The following is a 13456-nucleotide window of genomic DNA, read 5'->3' on the forward strand; positions in this document are numbered from 1 at the left end:
ATTGTCCGTTCATTGCGCCCCCTGTTGTGGGTCCGTGTTCCTACACTTTCACAACACATAGAGGCCACTTGACTTTTAATATATAGATGAATTACCACTCTCTGCTGGAATGGTGTGTGAGTCCAAATTGTAATTATCAACGTCCGTTGTACACTGTCATTAGCTAATATCACCAATTTCTCCAAAAATATTAGTCCTATCAACTTTCTGTGTTCGCTGCGTTTATCCTTGACCCAAAATACATAAGCACACTAAACGGCAAAGGTCAGCTCTCACCAGTTTGTCCAGGATTGAAGCTATACACCCGCACAGAGGCCACTTGGCTTTTAATATATAGATGAGGTTGTAGCAAATCTGGCTACAGACATATCCTTGCTGAATCAAAAGTACATTAATACATTAATGTTCTAGTGTTTAATAAAGAACTAACTCTCTAAGTTTGGAATGTGACAGTGCTCTGACCCGATTTTATCACTACACAGAAAGCCTCCTGTCTCGCAAAGTGATCAGTCTTCAACAAACACTTTCTATACTTCAAAGGTTCTTCTGGAACCAGGATGGGTTAAACAGAGTTCAGGCTGAATTTTTTAGACATTTTAATGAAAGTTGTCTAACGTCAGAGCATGTCCAGGCACTAAACAGACTCTCCCTACAGAGAACAACTCAAGCAGATCACTTCCACCAGCCAGACACAAAGGGGCAGAAGTCATAAAGTGACCCACACTGGGCTGTAGCCACAGTGCCACCTGGACGAAGAGCACAGAGACACTCCAATCTGCAAATAGCACATTTCTTTCACATGATGCTTTTTATAACTGTTGATGTATGTTAAATGTTATTAATGAATTGTCAATGGACCGGACTGGACCATCACAACCGATCCAACAGACCCAGATAAGTGAACCAGCCAAGTGTTCTGATGGTCTTTGTTGTCAGTGATGCAAAGTGGTTATTTGTTTAATTTTCTTAATAATAATAATAATAATATGTGAACCCAAAATCTGCTAAGTTCCAAGCAGATTTATTCTCATAAAATTTCTATACTTTGTTCTTTCACTTCTTTCATGTCTCATTATCAACAGATCGTCTCAGTAAGAAAATTATGAATCATTCATATTCTCAAAACCTCATTTACATGTTTGTACCTGTACATATATAAATTAATGTGTAAATATTAGGCAGTTGTTTTTTTTGTGTCCAGTTGAAGAAAAATGTTTTTATCAGTCGCGGAACTTATGACTTTCAGATCAGAGATTGATTAACGTAACGTTCCTGCGCATCTCAGCAGGTGGTGCTCCTTTTTCTGAGGTATTTAGTTCAATTTTGTATATAATTAAATATTGTTTTAACTTCCACTAGCTGAGTTACCCATTCTACGCACAGGTAATAGAGAAGAATTTTAGCCATGTCATTGTATATTTCATGTAACTTTAAGGTGTAGTAAGTTGCATTGTGTGTATGTTGTCAAAATTATTTTTCATAGAGTAGTGTGTGACAATAACTTGCACCGCGGTGCACGCTGGGCCGTTCAGGTTGTAACTAAAGTGCACTGGGGTGAAAGTAAGCCGGAACACAGTTGAACTCCGTACCGGTAAGAGATATTTAGTCCTTTATAGCCGGGACGCAGCCGGTACACCTGTTGAAGAGCAACTTTTCACCCCTGTTTTATAATCTGAGAGGAAAGAAAAGAGGAACTTCCAGCAACAACAGCCAAAAAAATGTAGGCTGTTTTGTATCTGTCTCCGGTTAGGGCCACTTCACACATAGTGCGAATTTATACAACTCAGGGTGACTCCCATCAGACTAGCTCATATGAGTGAACCATGAAACATTGCGCCGACGGGCAGGTGTGCATAATGCCGTTGCGACGGTTCGTGCATGCGGGAACACAGCTGCTGTGAAGAAAAAAAAAATGCATGTTGTAATGGTTTCGTGCATGTGGTAACACCGTGCGAGCAGCAGTGCAGTGTGACTGTAACCACATTGTGCAGCTGCAGTGAACATATACTCAACAAAAATATAAACGCAACACTTTTGGTTTTGCTCCCATTTTGTATGAGATGAACTTAAAGATCTAAAACTTTTTCCACATACACAATATCACCACATTTGTATTGCCCGCTTGATAAGAGGGATTCAATATAATGCCATGTTTTTATATAGTGTGTTTTTTTTTTTATATGTCCATGTCCTTCCTGATATCAGGCAGTTTCTTGCATCTTTCACAGGACAGCAATGGTAGGTCAGTGGTAAAATTTCTGACTGGCAGCTAGAGCTTTTGGAAAGTGTGGGTTTGAATCCTGTGGGTGACATGTATTTATTTATTTTTTACACTCAACAAAAATATAAACAAACTTTTTCCATATACACAATATCACCATTTCCCTCAAATATTGTTCACAAACCAGTCTAAATCTGTGATAGTGAGCACTTCTCCTTTGCTGAGATAATCCATCCCACCTCACAGGTGTGCCATATCAAGATGCTGATTAGACACCGTGATTAGTGCACAGGTGTGCCTTAGACTGCCCACAATAAAAGGCCACTCTGAAAGGTGCAGTTTTATCACACAGCACAATGCCACAGATGTCGCAAGATTTGTGGGAGCGTGCAGTTGGCATGCTGACAGCAGGAATGTCAACCAGAGCTGTTGCTCGTGTATTGAATGTTCATTTCTCTACCATAAGCCGTCTCCAAAGGCGTTTCAGAGAATTTGGCAGTACATCCAACCAGCCTCACAACCACAGACCACGTGTAACCACACCAACCCAGGACCTCCACATCCAGCATGTTCACCTCCAAGATCGTCTGAGATCAGCCACTCGGACAGCTGCTGAAACAATCGGTTTGCATAACCAAGGAATTTCTGCACAAACTGTCAGAAACCGTCTCAGGGAAGCTCATCTGCATGCTCGTCGTCCTCATCTGGGTCTCGACTTGACTCCAGTTCGTCGTCGTAACCGACTTGAGTGGGCAAATGCTCACATTCACTGGCGTTTGGCACGTTGGAGAGGTGGTCTCTTCACGGATGAATCCCAGTTCACACTGTCCAGGGCAGATGGCAGACAGCGTGTGTGGCGTCGTGTGGGTGAGCGGTTTTCTGATGTCAATGTTGTGGATCGAGTGGTCCATGGTGGCGGTGGGGTTATGGTATGGGCATGCATCTGTTATGGACGAAGAACACAGGTGCATTTTATTGATGGCATTTTGAATGCACAGAGATACCGTGACGATATCCTGAGGCCCATTGTTGTGCCATACATCCAAGAACATCACCTCATGTTGCAGCAGGATAATGCACGGCCCCATGTTGCAAGGATCTGTACACAATTCTTGTAAGCTGAAAATGTCCCACTTCTTGCATGGCCGGCATACTCACTGGACATGTCACCCATTGAGCATATTTGGGATGCTCTGGACTGGCGTATACGGCAACATGTACCAGTTCATGCCAATATCCAGCAACTTCGCACAGCCATTGAAGAGGAGTGGACCAACATTCTACAGGCCACAATTGACAACCTGATCAACTCTATGCGAAGATGTCTTGCACTGCATGAGGCAAATGGTGGTCACACCAGATACTGACTGGTATACCCCCCAATAAAACAAAACTGCACCTTTCAGAGTGGCCTTTTATTGTGGACAGTCTAAGGCACACGTGTGCACTAATCGTGGTGTCTAATCAGCATCTTGATATGGCACACCTGTGAGGTGGGATGGATTATCTCAGCAAAGGAGAAGTGCTCACTATCACAGATTTAGACTGGTTTGTGAACAATATTTGAGAGAAATGGTGATATTGTGTATGTGAAAAAAGTTTTAGATCTTTGAGTTCATCTCATACAAAATGGGAGCAAAACCAAAAGAGTTGCGTTTATATTTTTGGTGTGTGTGTGTGTGTGTGTATATATATATATATATATATATATATATATATATACGAGGTATCTTATAAAACTAACCGGCAGCTTTATAACAAAAAAAAAACTATATGGATTTGATTGACATGCGATTACACCAATCATGCTTGAACCCTCGTGCGCATGCATGAGTTTTTTCACGCGTGTCGGTGACGTCATTTCCCTGTGGGAAGGCCTTGAGTGAGATGTGGTACCGCCCTCTCGGCTGAATTCCTTTGTTTCACACGCTGCTCCAGACGGTGCGCGTTGCTTTATCAAAATTTTTTCTGGATCTGTGAGGAATAGCCGAGTGGATACTATTCGAGAAATTAAGCTGGTTTTCGGTGAAAAGTTTAACGGCTGATGAGAGATTATGGGGTGTTTCTGTCGCTGTAAGGACTTCCCACGGACCGGGACGTCCTGCAGCGCTTCCAGGCGCTGTCGTCGGCCTGTTTCGACTTGAAAACATCCTAATTTAAGGCTTAATTCACCCAGGACGTCGTGAGAGAACAGAAGATTCAGAAGAGGCCGGCATGAGGACTTTATGCGGACATTCCACTGTTTAAGGACATTTTATAATGAAAGACGTGCGCGCAAATTCGCCGAGTCGTTTCCGTGACGACTCGTTGAATCTGTGTGCGCCGCGACAGGAAAAACACCTCCGTGTTGAAAACCATTTGTAAAATTCAGGCGGCTTTTGATGGCTTTCAACAAGTGAGTAACTGAGAAATTGTTTAACAGCTTGGGCATGTTCCAACTTGCCCGTTAAGGTTTCCAACGGAGGTGTTTATCCTGTCGTGACCCCCCGCGGTCGGGTCCGGCCCAACATGCGACTCTGCCTGCACGTTCTTTCATTACAAAATGTTCGTTAACAATGGAATGTCCGAATAAACTCCTCATGCCGACTTCTTCTGAAAGTTCTCTGTTCTCTGACGACTTACTGGGTTAACAGAGCCTGAAATGTGGAAGTTTTCAACTTGAAACGGCGAGATGCTGCCGCCTCGAAGCACAGATCGCCGTCAGGTGCCGTGGGCCGTCCTTAAAGCGACAGTTACAGACCAAAATCTCTCATCAGCCGTTAAAATTTTTACCGAAAACCAGCTGAATTTATCGAATGGTGTCCACTCAGTTGTGCCTTATAGTTTTGAAAAAATTTTGATCAAACAAAGCAGCAGTCTGAGCCATTACTAAACAATGAACAAAATCGACGAGAGGGTGGGCGACTCCTCACTCAGACTGCCCACAGGCGAATGACGTAACCAACAGGCGTGAAAAAACTCTCGCATGCCCACGAGGGTTCAAGCATGTCTGATGTAATCACACGTGATTCAAATCCATATGGTTTTTGAAAAAATAAGGTCGGATACTTTTCTAATAGACCTCGTGTGTGTGTGTGTGTATGTATATGTATATGTATATATATATATATATATATATATATATATATATATTTTATATATTTTTTTTTTTACAGACTGTTAACTTGAGAAAATAATCAGCAGATGAACTGATAATGAAAATAATCGTGCAACTTGATTCAGTTTCTCAGTCCAAAATTAAATAAATGCATTGATGCTCTACTATTACAGCAAATGTATTCTGCGGTTTTGGTGATTTCTGGCAAATTGATCAACAAATGAGTAATAAAGACTCAATGCCTTTTCCCTCCTAGACTCAATGCTCTGCTTAATCTCTTATGAATCATGGTGGATCTGAGGCATGGTTTCACAAGTTTTAACTTAGAAAAACTCCATTCACAAGAAGCAGTACTGGCTGGGATCACAACTGCTATTTTAGAGTCTGTAGAGCTCAAAAACCCTTCTTTATATGACTCAGTGAACTGTACAGCTCAGCTGTATTGGAGGGTCTCTGCATCCCAGTCTGTATTTTTCTGTCTTTATTTCTGAGAAAATTTTCTCCAAAATAAATGTAAATTTGATGAATACATGAAAATAATCAACAGAATGTGCTGCCTGTGATGTGTTGAAGTAGATTTTAGTGCGCTGGACAAATTAGGTGACATTATGCTACAATGTCTTTAATACCTTTAACATGCTGCGAGTGTGCAAGCAAATTTTTTTTGAGTGGCACAGTTCCTGCAAGAAACAAATCTTACTTTTACCCCTGAAGTGCAACCTAGCCAGCTGCTACTATGTAGTAAGTAAAGTATTACAACCCCTGGCAAAAATTATGGAATCATCGGCCTTGGAGGATGTTCAGTCAGTCGTTTAATTTTGTAGAAAAAAAGCAGATCACAGACATGACACAAAACTGAAGTCATTTCAAATGGCAACTTTCTGGTTTTAAGAAACACTATAAGAAATCAGGAAAAAATTGTGGCAGTCAGTAACGGTTACTTTTTTAGACCAAGCAGAGGGAAAAAAATATGGAATCACTCAATTCTGAGGAAAAAATTATGGAATCATGAAAAACAAAAGAACGCTCCAACACATCACTAGTATTTTATTGCACCACCTCTGGCTTTTATAACAGCTTGCAGTCTCTGAGGCATGGACTTAATGAGTGACAAACAGTACTCTTCATCAATCTGGCTCCAACTTTCTCTGATTGCTGTTGCCAGATCAGCTTTGCAGGTTGGAGCCTTGTCATGCACCATTTTCTTCAACTTCCACCAAAGATTTTCAATTGGATTAAGATCCGGACTATTTGCAGGCCATGACATTGACCCTATGTGTTTTTTTGCAAGGAATGTTTTCACAGTTTTTGCTCTATGGCAAGATGCATTATCATCTTGAAAAATGATTTCATCATCCCCAAACATCCTTTCAGTTGATGGGATAAGAAAAGTGTCCAAAATATCAACGTAAACTTGTGCATTTATTGATGATGTAATGACAGCCATCTCCCCAGTGCCTTTACCTGACATGCAGCCCCATATCATCAATGACTGTGGAAATTTACATGTTCTCTTCAGGCAGTCATCTTTCTAAATCTCATTGGAACGGCACCAAACAAAAGTTCCAGCATCATCACCTTGCCCAATGCAGATTCGAGATTCATCACTGAATATGACTTTCATCCAGTCATCCACAGTCCACGATTGCTTTTCCTTAGCCTATTGTAATCTTGTTTTTTTCTGTTTAGGTGTTATTGATGGCTTTCGTTTAGCTTTTCTGTATGTAAATCCCATTTCCTTTAGGCGGTTTCTTACAGTTCGGTCACAGACGTTGACTCCAGTTTCCTCCCATTCGTTCCTCATTTGTTTTGTTGTGCATTTTCGATTTTTGAGACCTATTGCTTTAAGTTTTCTGTCTTGACGCTTTGATGTCTTCCTTGGTCTACCAGTATGTTTGCCTTTAACAACCTTCCCATGTTGTTTGTATTTGGTCCAGAGTTTAGACACAGCTAACTGTGAACAACATCTTTTGCAACATTGCATGATGATTTACCCTCTTTTAAGAGTTTGATAATCCTCTCCTTTGTTTCAATTGACATCTCTCGTGTTGGAGCCATGATTCATGTCAGTCCACTTGGTGCAACAGCTCTCCAAGGTGTGATCACTCCTTTTTAGATGCAGACTAATGAGCAGATCTGATTTGATGCAGGTGTTAGTTTTGGGGATGAAAATTTACAGGGTGATTCCATAATTTATTCCTCAGAATTGAGTGAGTCCATATTTTTTTCCCCTCTGCTTGGTCTAAAAAAGTAACCGTTACTGACTGCCACAATTTTTTTTTTTTTGATTTCTTATAGTGTTTCTTAAAACCAGAAAGTTGCCATTTGAAATGACTTCATTTTTGTGTCATGTCTGTGATCTGCTTTTTTTCTACAAAATTAAACAACTGAATGAACATCCTCCGAGGCCGGTGATTCCATAATTTTTGCCAGGGGTTGTATACTTGCTACCTGACTTAAGTATCACGTGAACTGAGAAAATAAGGGCTCCAGTGAGCAGGTCGTGATCTAAAATATAAGACTGACCGTGTGTGTGTGTGTGTTCACGCATGTACGCTTTCGACCTAAGGGCCCCAGTGACCTCCCCTTTTGTGCACCCAGTCACCATACGAAGTTTGGTGTCGATTGCTTAATTACTGTGGCTGTGAATATCGAGCACACGCACTCGGTCAGCTATATATATATATATATATATATATATATATATATACACACTCAACAAAAATATAAACGTAACACTTTTGGTTTTGCTCCTATTTTGTATGAGATGAACTCAAAGATCTAAAACTTTTTCCACATACACAATATCACCATTTCCCTCAAATGTTGTTCACAAACCAGTCTAAATCTGTGATAGTGAGCACTTCTCCTTTGCTGAGATAATCCATCCCACCTCACAGGTGTGCCATATCAAGATGCTGATTAGACACCATGATTATTGCACAGGTGTGCCTTAGACTGCCCACAATAAAAGGCCACTCTGAAAGGTGCAGTTTTATCACACAGCACAATGCCACAAATGTCGCAAGATTTGAGGGAGCGTGCAATTGGCATGCTGACAGCAGGAATGTCAACCAGAGCTGTTGCTCGTGTATTGAATGGTCATTTCTCTACCATAAGCCGTCTCCAAAGGCGTTTCAGAGAATTTGGCAGTACATCCAACCAGCCTCACAACCGCAGACCACGTGTAACCACACCAGCCCAGGACCTCCACGTCCTCATCGGGGTCTTGACCTGACTCCAGTTCGTTGTCGTAACGACTTGAGTGGGCAAATGCTCACATTTTGGCACGTTGGAGAGATGTTCTCTTCACAGATGAATCCCGTTTCACACTGTCCAGGGCAGATGGCAGACAACGTGTGTGGCGTTGTGTGGGTGAGCGGTTTCTGATGTCAATGTTGTGGATCGAGTGGCCGATGGTGGCAGTGGGGTTATGGTATGGGCAGGCGTCTGTTATGGATGAAGAACACAGATGCATTTTATTGATGGCATTTTGAATGCACGAGATCCTAAGGCCCATTGTTGTGCCATACATCCAAGAACATCATTTCATGTTGCAGCAGGATAATGCACGGACCCATGTTGCAAGGATCTGTACACAGTTCTTGGAAGCTGAAAATGTCCCAGTTCTTGCATGGCCGGCATACTCACCGGACATGTCACCCATTAAGCATGTTTGGGATGCTCTGGACCGGTGTATACGACAGCGTGTACCAGTTCCTGCCAATATCCAGCAACTTCGCACAGCCATTGAAGAGGAGTGGACCAACATTCCACAGGCCACAATTGACAACCTGATCAACTCTATGCGAAGGAGATGTGTTTCACTGCATAAGGCAAATGGTGGTCACACCAGATACTGACTGGTATCCCCCCCCCAATAAAACAAAACTGCACCTTTCAGAGTGCCCTTTTATTGTGGACAATCTAAGGCACACCTGTGCACTAATCATGGTGTCTAATCAGCATCTTGGTATGGCACACCTGTGAGGTGGGATGGATTATTTCAGCAAAGAAGTGCTCACTATCACAGATTTAGACTGGTTTGTGAACAATATTTGAGGGAAATGGTGATATTGCGTATGTGGAAAAAGTTTTAGATCTTTGAATTCATCTCATACAAAATAGGAGCAAAACCAAAAGTGTTGCGTTTATATTTTTGTTGAGTGTGTGTGTATATATATATATTATATGCCGGTAGGCCCGTAGGAGGCCATTCAATATTAAATATGTTTCAGTTCCTTATATATTTTTATGGTGCACTTGTGTGTTGTGATATAAATTCATGACAAGGTGGAAATAACGTAGTACCACTTTCATTCAGCAGAGAGTGCCATGTAGACCTAATGCGAGTATTATGTCGTACCTGTCATCTCCTCCATTTTAAGCTGATAGGAGGGCAGACAGTGAAAAATTTGCCCAGATATCAAACTGAGCACTAATGAATATGTACTATAAGGAGAGGCAGCCAGATAATGCAAAATTAAGGATATTGTTGAATCTTTATATTTATGTGAAATGGTTGAGATGTACCCACTGTTCACGGGTTTCTCAGTTCCCTGTGTATAAACTGGTCATTCAGCTTTCTAATTCAGTATATTGAAATACGACTAAATCCCTTTCTGCAAAAACGGACATGCTAAGCAATTCTTCACAATCCATATTTTATGTTTGCCTTTTTCTTGCCATGTTTAATTAAACTCAAGTGCAGTGTGCTCTTACAAATGTGAGCTCTGAGTCTATTAGGAGGTTGATTCTTTTTTTTTTATCTCTCTCCTTTTCAAATGGGAATTGGCATCATTTTATGCAAGCATTCTCATCAGCATTTATTTTAGAAGACAACATAGGGTTCTAGCTAAACTCCTTTGCACAAAATAGGCTTCTGGGAAATGTTCCCCATTTACAGTAGTGTGTGTGTATGTGTATGTATATGTATATATAATATATATATATATATACAGTAGTCTTCAGAATAATAGTAGTGCTATGTGACTAAAAAGATTAATCCAGGTTTCGAGTATATTTCTTATTGTTACATGGGAAACAAGTTACCAGTAGATTCTCACAAATCCAACAAGACCAGGCATTCATGATATGCACACTCTTAAGGCTGTGAAATTGGGCTATTAGTAAAAAAAAGTAGAAAAGGGGGTGTTCACAATAATAGTAGTGTGGCATTCAGTGAGTTCATCAGTTTTGTGGAACAAACAGGTGTGAATCAGGTGTCCCCTATTTAAGGATGAAGTCAGCACCTGTTGAACATGCTTTTCTCTTTGAAAGCCTGAGGAAAATGTGACATTCAAGACCTTGTTCAGAAGAACAGCGTAGTTTGATTAAAAAGTTGATTGGAGAGTGGAAAAATACACAAGTGCAAAAAATTATAGGCTGTTCATCTGCAATGATCTCCAATGCTTTAAAATGGACAAAAAAAACAGAGACGTGGAAGAAAACAGAAAACAACCATCAAAATGGATAGAAGAATAACCAGAATGGCAAAGGCTCACCCATTGATCAGCTCCAGGATGATCAAAGACAGTCTGGAGTTACCTGTAAGTGCTGTGACAGTTAGAAGACGCCTGTGTGAAGCTAATTTATGTGCAAGAATCCCCTGCAAAGTCCCTCTGTTAAATAAGATGTGCAGAAGAGGTTACAATTTGCCAAAGAACACATCAACTGGCCTAAAGAGAAATGGAGGAATATTTTGTGGACTGATGAGAGTAAAATTGTTCTTTTTGGGTCCAAGGACTGCAGACAGTTTGTGAGATGACCCCCAAACTCTGAAATCAAGCCACAGTTCACAGTGAAGACAGTAAAGCATGGTGGTGCATGGATCATGATATGGGCATGTTTCTCCTACTGTGGTGTTGGGCCTATATATCGCATACCAGGTATCATGGATCAGTTTGGATATGTCAAAATACCTGAAGAGGTCATGTTGCCTTATGCTGAAGAGGACATGCCCTTGAAATGGGTGTTTCAACAAGACAATGACCCCAAGCACACTAGGAAACGAGCAAAATCTTGGTTCCAAACCAACAAAATTAATGCCTCGCAGATGTGAAGAAATCATGAAAAACTGTGGTTATACAACTAAATACTAGTTTAGTGATTCACAGGATTGCTAAAAAAGCACTTTGAACATAATAGTTTTGAGTTTGTCGCATCAACAGCAGATGCTACTATTATTGTGAACACCCCCTTTTCTACTTTTTTTTACTAATAGCCCAATTTCATAGCCTTAAGAGTGTGCATATCATGAATGCTTGGTCTTGTTGGATTTGTGAGAATCTACTGAATCTACTGGTACCTTGTTTCCCATGTAACAATAAGAAATATACTCAAAACCTGGATTAGTTTTTTTAGTCACATAGCACTACTATTATTCTGAAGACTACTGTGTGTGGTGTGAATGCTCTGATGTGCAAGTCTGCCAATTAATTGACTGGGGGTCCTTCCTGCGCCCCGGCGATGTGGTGCAGTGGCAGACGGCTCACCCACAGCTGAGCCAGCTCACTTCCTTCATGTGTTTTGACAAAGTGAGCATTATTACAGCTCTCTGCACACATCTGCAGCATGACGCAGAGGCAAATCCACATAATACAAAACTGTAATGGGAGGCCTGGTCACGTACCAAGACTTTCATAAATTATGGAGCCCATTATCAGTTTGTCGTGTCCTTACAGGCAGACTGAGAGCAATGACTCAAGAGAATATGGCTCCCAATTAAACTTGTGGATTGACAACTTTTTTCCAATTATATCAAGTTCCTCATATCACAACATTCCCTGTTTAACATTAAATTGTTAAAGAAATTTAAATTACTGCCCTATTTTTTATTTTTTATTTTATTAAACTTGATAGAAGTATTCGTAAAAGGAAGAGCTCATTTCATGGTGATGATGATGATGTGGATTCAAGAGTATGCTTCTTTTTTTTTTTTTTGACATTGTGTTTTTGGCCTTTTCAAAAGAAACCTGACATTTTTATTCCTTCTCAGCTTGAAGAAATTTATTCAAGTTTCTGTGCAGGGCATTTCGGTAATTATAACACCCAGATGAAAGATTTCAATGCAAGATTTTTTTTTTAATGTTTGTATAGTTGAATGTTCTTCTGACCTCATGTGGTCTGTATAAAATGTAAATGGTCAGCCTCACCTCACTGATTGTCTCTGTGCCATGTGGCACCTACAGTAAGGCTGCATCACTTCGGAAAACCAGCTCTGTCAAATGCTGTGCTGTGTACCTCACTTCATTTCTTCCATCCAGCTCTTTCTCTCTCTGTTACCTTTTTCCATGTTGTTTTGGGTCTACCTGGGGACTGGGTGTTTCATCAAATAAGATGGAATCCAAAATTTAAATATTGGTTCCAACGATAAGGAATATAACATAACTCAGAAAAAAATGATTGTTTTCACTGCATTGTGTTTTGCAATGATGATCTTTTGCCATGAGTGATGAAGGCAAGTGGCAATCTCCACTGTGTGTGTGTGTGTGTGTGTGTGTGTGTGTGTGTGTGTGTGTGTGTGTGTGTGTGTGTCAGAGATGTTCACAAGTCATTTTTTGCAAGTCCAGGTCAAGTCTCTGCATTGTTAATTCCCCTGTCACACATTGCCGGAATCACGCAGAGTGGTGTCGGTTTTATGAATTAGCGCAATCTGAAAAGTGACGGATTTCAGTTCCACAACATTCTGACAGCCATTGGCGGACATCGACACAGTTGGTCAAAATCGGCCGATGGCCCTGAGTGTGGTGCACATGATCAAAACTCTCCGGGTGCGGTCGAGATGGGACACCTATCTGATGGCGGTCCATGTGAAATCTGATGACCATCTAACCACAATTTACATATTCCGAAGGCGGAAAAACAGGATCGGAAACGACAACCCCAATTCCCAATTAAGTTGGGACATTGTGTAAAATGTAAATAAAAACAATACAATGATTTGCAAATCCTCTTCAATTTATATTCAATTGAATACACCACAAAGACAAGATATTTAATGTTCTAATTGATAAACTTTATTGTTTTTGTGCAAATATTTGCTCATTTTGAAATGGATGCCTGCAACACATTTCAAAAAAGCTGGGACAGTGGTATGTTTACCAATGTGTTACATCACCTTTCCTTCTAACAACACT

At 40.7% G+C, this 13456-nt stretch overlaps 1 protein-coding gene across 1 annotated transcript in view; it reads left to right on the forward strand.

Moving 5' to 3' along the window:
- Nucleotides 1–13456, forward strand: part of si:dkey-21e5.1 (potassium channel subfamily T member 1) — a 312548-nt gene that overhangs the window by 74312 nt on the left and 224780 nt on the right. The window lies entirely within an intron of this gene.

Source organism: Thalassophryne amazonica, chromosome 5, assembly GCF_902500255.1.
Source record: "Thalassophryne amazonica chromosome 5, fThaAma1.1, whole genome shotgun sequence".
Lineage (NCBI taxonomy): Eukaryota > Metazoa > Chordata > Actinopteri > Batrachoidiformes > Batrachoididae > Thalassophryne > Thalassophryne amazonica.